Raw genomic sequence first — 7,759 nt, 5'->3', positions numbered from 1 at the left:
ACCTAACGTCCCACTCCAGATCAAAGATGCCCACAAGCAGCAGGGTGATAATGCGGACCAAACAGTTTCTTCTAGTTTATTATGCAAAGTAAAATCGATTAGATAAGGCCATGGACATGCTGTTTTACCTAGTGGATATTTAGTCAATTACATAACTTGAAGTTAAATGATGATTCCATTAGTGGAACATTGAAAATTCCGTTTTTATCAGGGATGCCAGAAATCACTGTTGAGTACTCAGTTGTACAAAGCATAGACACACTGGCTATTCAAATACTTGGCAACAGAAGAGAAGGGCCGCAGCTATACTGTAGCGACAGAATCCAGCATCAAAGCCTCCCCTTGCATGTCTCATATACAAGCAGAGTCCAAGGTTCTAATATCAGCCTTCTGATAGCATGATAGGCCAGATTTGGAGCCATTTGCAGTGTAAAAGGCCCTGGATTATGCAGAACCCCCCCCCCCAATAGCTCTGAAACAGAGGGAACTTTAATAAAGCTCACTTTCTTTAATCGACCAGTTTTTAAATGTCATCTAAATGTGAAATAAAGGTTCATTAATTGAGGACAAATCTGCTTTTGAAGCCGTTTCCACTGTGTGGTTATTTGGTATTTGGTATCATGACCCAATGGATTCCAGGTAGATATTCTCCTCATTTTATTGAATTTGTACAATTTCTTACACATCACGCCAAAGGCTTACTGTGAATAAGGAGGTAGAAGGGTCAGTGTCTTGCTCGAGGACACTTCCATAAGATGCACTGACTGTTCACAGTCTCCCCATTTTGAAAAAACTGCTCTCGGCATTTCAGAGAACATGATTCACCATTATGATGCAGCATGTTTTCCTATCAACTCCCAGCTATTCCTCACTCTCTCCCGTTGTTCAATGTGGTACATGTGTTGCTCACACACAAGCACGCACATACTACAAAGCACGCACGCACGCGCACACACGCACGCACGCGCACACACGCACGCACGCGCACACACGCACACATGCACACGCACACGCACACGCACACACCCCTAACTGTTAATGCCAACACAAACACATACTGCAAATTATCTATACTGCAACCACAGAACTGAGATATTGCGCATGTCTGTCTGTCTGTCTGTCTGTCGTCTGTTTGTTTGTCCGTGTGTCTGTGTGTCTGTCCTAGGCAGACCAGCGTCATATTTCTGGAGCACGCTGCCAGCAGGCCAATTCTAGTGTAGGGTACTACTCAACAAATCGTTTTAAGTCGCTCATTGTCCGACCTACGACAATGAGCGACAGTTTCGCAGGATGTTGAGTGATTTAAAACGAGCGCTCCCCAAAACAATTGCACTCAAGCCTGAAGATACAATGTCTTTACAGAGACAAAGCGGATAACAATGTTATCGATTGAATAATCACATAGAAGATAATCCATATAGTTGCAGCCCTACCAATAATTATTATCCCATCCCCCATGCTCCATGCTCTTATATTCACACACCAAAAATGGTCCACTGTGCATTTATATAATGCCTCTATCCAAAGCACTTTATAATGTGCACAACATTGTCATCACATGATCCAGACAGACAGAAAGTTGGAGGGCAGTAGGACCAGTGGTGGAAAAAGTACTCAAATGTTTTACTTAAGTAAAAGTATCAATACTGCAATGTAGAAATACTCTGTTAGGGCACGCTCCCACCAAAACATGGTCGGCTAGCGTTAAACGCAGGTTGTGCGCGGCCACAGTTTTTTGCAGCCAGCGGATTCTAAAAAACGGGAGTGACGCGCCTGTCACTCACTTTCAGGACCCTCCCCGTAGCCCACACCGCCTTCTGCCTTGAGCACCATGGTGCTTCCTGAGTCTTGAGACGGTCCGCCTTCCACTCACCCGATTGGACAGAGGGGGGAAATCAGCTCCTGTCTCCAGCAGTTTTCTGCTTCAAATGGACAAGTCGTGTAGAGCAGATAAACGCAAGGTCTGCGCGACAGGCGGAAAGATGCGCTCTTGCGTGAATCCACGCATTTACATTGACAAAGCATTGGCAGATTCTGCCCCAGAGGTAAAATTCAACAAGAATCTCTGGCGCTGCGTGAGGTAGCTGCCTGTTCCAGCAGCTCCGTGTTTTAGCGTGTTTTTAGCGTGTTTTTATTGTTTTACTGTCTAGTTTTAGCTTTGGTGTTAGCAGTATAGTTGTAGTTGTCTCGTTTGTGTTACGTGTTTGTTAGTATGTGGACACTTTTTACACATAATGACCAAATCGGGGACCACATACACAAGGGACCAGCTGGTTGCCCTGAGAAAACCTCACCTGCTATACCAACGGAGAAAGCTGGACCTACCAGCCGAGCTCAGGCGGAGATCTCGGGGCTGCAGAGCGGGGGTGAGGCGACAAGCAAACAGACAGAATTTCAGACCGTGTCTGCCGTCCATTGTCATGGGGAATGTCAGGTCACTCAAGGCACCGGGAAGGATGGACGAGCCGGCGGAGCTGGCTAAATCCCACTCGGAATACCGTGAGTGTAGCCTGATGATCTTCACGGAGACATGGTTGCATGAACTCGTACCGGACTCTGTGGTGTCCGTGAATGGATTCCTGACTGTGTGATCGGACCGTGACACAAAGCTGTGCCGTAAGAGTACAGGCGGAGGGCTCGCGGTGATGATCAATAACAAGTGGTGTAATCCTGGGCACATCACAGTAAAGGAGCGAATCTGGAACCCGAACATTGAATTGATGATCATTAGTATGCGCCCCTATTATTTGCCACGTGAATATTCCCATGTTCTCGTGTTTGTTGTTTACATCCAGCCCACAGCGAATGCGGAAGTCGTGTGTGACGTCATTCACTCCGCTATCGCGAGATCTCAGACAGAGCATCCCAGTGCATTCATTGCAGTGTCAGGGGACTTCAACCATGTATCACTCTCAAGGACCCTGCCCACTTTCTATCAGTTTGTGAGCTGCAGTACAAGAGAGGACAGGACACTGGATCTATTCTATGCAAATGTTAAGGATGCATATAACTGCTCAGCACTGCCAAAGCTGGGTGGATCGGACCACAACCTGGTTCACCTCACATCCCTGTACAAGCCCATGGTAAAACAACTGCCAGTGACCACTAGGACAGTGAGAAAGTGGACACCTGAGGCCAATGAGGAACTGAAGGGACGTTTTGAGGCTACAGACTGGGGAGTGTTCTATGATTCATACAGTGAGGACATTGATGGATTAACAGACTGTATTACGGACTATATACAATCCTGTGTGGATGATGTTGTACCCGCCAAAACTGTACGTTGTTTTTCTAATAACAAACCCTGGGTCACTGGAGACTTGAAAGGCCTTCTCAACCAAAAGAAGAGAGCCTTTAAGGCCGGTGACAGGGCGGAATTGAAGCTGGTGCAAGCGGAGTTGAAAAAGAGGATCAGTGAGGCAAAAGACACCTACAAGAGGAAGGTAGAGGAGAGACTGGCACAGAATAATGTGTGGGAGGTATGGAAAGGTCTTAAGAACATGTCCGGCCACAAGCAATCCACCGGCCGATCAGTGGAGGGCAACCTGGATAAAGCCAATGAGTTCAATCTGTTTTTCAACAGGTTTGATATAAATGGGCCCCAGGCTAACCCCCCCCCCCTAGCCCTCCAGCTCATACCCCAGCACAACCCATGCTGCCACTCCCCCCCTCGCCTCCTCCCCCATCACCACCCCACCATGCAGGACTGACTGTGACCTCTGAGCAGGTGAAGAAGGAACTGGAGAGGTTACACCAGGGCAAGTCTGCAGGGCCGGACGGCATCAGTCCTAGGGTGCTGAGGACGTGTGCAGAACAGCTGGCACCTGTGTTCGAGCATCTCTTCAACCTCTCGCTGAGACTGAGGAAGGTGCCGGAGCGGTGGAAAACATCCTGCATTGTTCCAGTACCTAAAGGAGTGCGGCCTAGTACTCTGAATGACTACAGGCCAGTGGTACTGACCTCTCACGTCATGAAGACCTTCGAGAGACTAGTTCTGCAGCACCTACGGCCTCTGGTGAGTGACTCCCTGGACCCTCTACAGTTCGCTTACCGTGCCAAGGTTGGAGTGGAGGATGCAATCATCTGCATGCTGCAGAAGGCGTACTCTCACATGGAGAAGAAGGGGAGCACGGTGAGGATCATGTTCTTCGACTTCTCCAGTGCGTTTAACACCATCCAGCCTGCACTCCTGCTTGCTGAGAAGCTTACATCCATGCAGGTGGACCACAACATGGTGGCCTGGATTACAAACTATCTCACCCTGAGGCCACAATATGTCCGGCTACAAGGCTGCCAGCCCCGGGTGGAAATGGGTAGCACCGGAGTTCCTCAGGGAACAGTGCTGTCACCCTTTCTGTTTACCATCTACACTTCTGACTTCAGCTTCAGATCTGGAACATGCCATCTCCAGAAGTTCTCAGATGACTCTTCTATTGTGGGTTGCATCACTGAGGACAATGACGAGGAGTACAGAGGTGTGGTGGAGAACTTCACCAAATGGGCTGAACATAACCACCTACTGCTGAACACAAAGAAGACAAAAGAGCGGTGATTGACGCCAGACGGAGCAAGAGGAGGACGCTAGTACCCATCACCATCCAGGGAGAAGAGGTGGAGATTGTGGACTTCTACAAATTCCTGGGCGTCCACCTGAACAAGGATCTGGACTGGAGGAACAATACAGATGCTGTCTACTAAAAGGGACAGAGCAGACTGTACCTCCTGAGGAGGCTCAAGTCCTTCAATGTGTGTAGTAGGCTATTGTCTATGTTTTATCAATCCGTTGTAGCCAGCATCTTATTTTATGCAGTGGTATGCTGGGGTGGGGGCATCAAGGCTAGGGAGCTAAACAGGCTCAACAAAATCATCAAGAAGGCCAGGTCTGTGGTTGGCCTCCACATGGAAGAGCTGCAGTCGGTCGCAGAGAGGAGGATTAGGGACAAACTAAATTCCATCCTGGCTAACCCCTCCCACCCACTCTATGGCGAGCTGCAGGATAGGGTGAGCACCTTCAGCCAGAGGCTCACTCTCCCCCCGAACATGCACACTTAGCGGTACAGACTCTCATTCATGCCAACTGCCATCAGACTCTACAATGCTTAAGAACTCTCCCTAAATGCATGTTGTCGACCCTGGTCTATGTTGTGTCCATCTGTTTCGTTGTGTTTTTGTTTGTCTGTTGTTTACTTATTTATTGTTACACTGTGCTGCTGTGACACCATCATTTCCCCTTGGGGATTAATAAAGTATTTCTCATCTCATGTCATCTCAAAATAAAAGTGCGGTGGGAGCGCGCCCTTACAAGTAAAAGTCCGGAATTCAAAATTCACTTCATAAGTTCACAGCTATTTTAGGTATTTTAGGTATAGAATATGTCTGAAGTGGTTAAAATATGTTTTATAATGTTATAATTTATATCTACAAAGTACCTAGTAACTAAAGATTTCAAATAATTGTACTGGAGTAAAAGTACAATTTATTTCTCAAAAATGTACATAAGTACAGTACTTAGTTACTTTACACCACTGAGTAGGACATGACTCCTGGTGGTGATTTGCACCCTAGTGAGGACACCTTTCATCCAAACAGTCATTGTGGTATTGATTAATTGAATGTATTAGTAGATGCAACAATCATCACCTGTTCTTCCTTGTTAAATTCCTCTCCCTGACAAACTCCTTTACAAACAGTCGACTCACCTATTTCAAACATGTGTGAGTCAGTTATAGAATAAAGCCCATGTAAGGAGTGACCATCTGTTGTTACCTCATGTATACTTCTCCTAACTGTATAAATGTCTGTGAGAGATTGGTGTTGGGGGGTGATGGGGGAAGCTCTGGAGGGAGACACTAGTCTCTCTCTGCTGTGATGAGATCTACAATAAAGTATGGAGTTTGGTTCCTGACCCCTGAGTCCTGCATCTTCCTGATCTGTTTAACTTACAAGTAACATGTAAAAGCTGCCATTATAGTTGGCGCTGCGAGCAGGGTGGATGATTTGCTGTTATAGCAAACACTCCATTTAGAATCTTAAGAAGATGGGAGCAAAACCGAGCAGGAAGAAAATGCAGCGACAACTCGACGACCAACAGAAGGCCTTGGAAGACCAACGTGACAAAGCTAAGAGAATGCAGCAACAACTCAATGACCAACGTGACAAAGCTAAGAGAATGCAACAACAACTCAATGACCAACGTGACAAAGCTAAGAGAATGCAACAACAACTCAATGACCAACGGAAGGCAGAACTTGTTGGGGCTGAGAGAATGCAACAACAACTCGACGACCAACAGAAAGAAGTGACATTACTGCAAGAACACCTTGACAGAACTATGGTGACATTAGCAGATCTACAAGCCAATACTTCTCCTGATGACTACAACGTGAGGCAGAAGGAGCCAAACTGCAGGAGAGACACACAACTGACTGCTACTACACCCAAGGAACACCCAGATGTCACAGCGACACTCTGTCCAAGTAACCTATTCCCATTAATTCCATATCCAAACCCTCGTCCCCGTCCGGGGGCTGGGGCACAGCAAGCAGATATAGACGCGTACTCTGCAACAGTGCATGTTGAGCGAAACTGGACATCTGATGAATTCAATGACATTGTGAAGGACCTTCCAAACCCCAGAGTCGACGCGGAGCGCTGGTGTGAGGCTGTGTTAGATTTGATTGAGATGTACGGGCCCTCAGCAAGAGAGCTGGAATCAGTATTTCGCAAAGTCTTTGGATTAAGGTGGTCACCTCTCAGGGGAAACTTTGATGTGACTGGAGAAAGAAATGACATCATCACTGGACAGCTGCAGAATAGAGATGGTCTTTTTGACAGGGTGAAAGCAGCTTTTCCAGTACGCACTGATTGGCCGAAAATTCACAGCACTAAGCAATGGGCTGATGAAACCTGTGACGCCTACAGAAATAGAATGGAGGACTGCTTTCAGAAGCATTGTGGTGTGACACTAGACAACCCGGCTTACAGTGACTTGTTAAAAACTGCCGTGATCATCCATAACCGGGTTATGACTTCTTGTATTGGATGGGAAAGTCGGAACCTCACTGAGGTGTGGGGACATGCACAGCACACTGAGAGGCACATGCTCTCACAAGAAGACGGGAGGAAGAAGAAAATGGAAAGAGCACAGTTGATGTTCTATGAGAATCACCGGCAGCCACCACAGGGAGAACAACAGCGGCAACAACCAAATCAGGAGTCACATAGGAAGAAAAGGAGCCGTGAATGGAAACAAAGAAGAAGAGGAAACAGTGAGCCATATGACATAGCGGTCTTCTGTCATTACTGTGCCTCAGATGACCACAGGGAGAGGGAGTGTCCTATCAAAAGGAAGGCATGGCTGCACCGGCAGCACCCAGACCACGATCACGATTAATATAATATGGGACAGGGCCTGTTCCATGCGACTATGGGCCAGGTGGTAATGCTGTGGCCAACTATCCACAATGGGGTGGACCACATCCACTGCCTTGCTCCACGTCGGGCTCCACGGACTCCTTGGCAAGACGGACCAGGTGACAATGTTAATACAACAGGCACCAATCCACTACATGCGGAGCAGGCTCCACACATAAAAGGTTCATGTCCTGAGTTAAAACGGTTTAATTTACTTTGCAAGTTCTATTCATTGTCATACTAAAAATAGGTTGAGTGATAAAATGAATTTATTTGAGATAACTTCCTTAAAAATCGCAGGACAATCCGATCCAAAATTGAAATTTATATTCTACTAAATGAATGT

This window comes from Gymnoscopelus braueri (assembly GCF_963280865.1).
Source record: "Gymnoscopelus braueri genome assembly, chromosome: 1".
NCBI lineage: Eukaryota > Metazoa > Chordata > Actinopteri > Myctophiformes > Myctophidae > Gymnoscopelus > Gymnoscopelus braueri.
Note: the sequence above shows the minus strand (reverse complement) of the source record.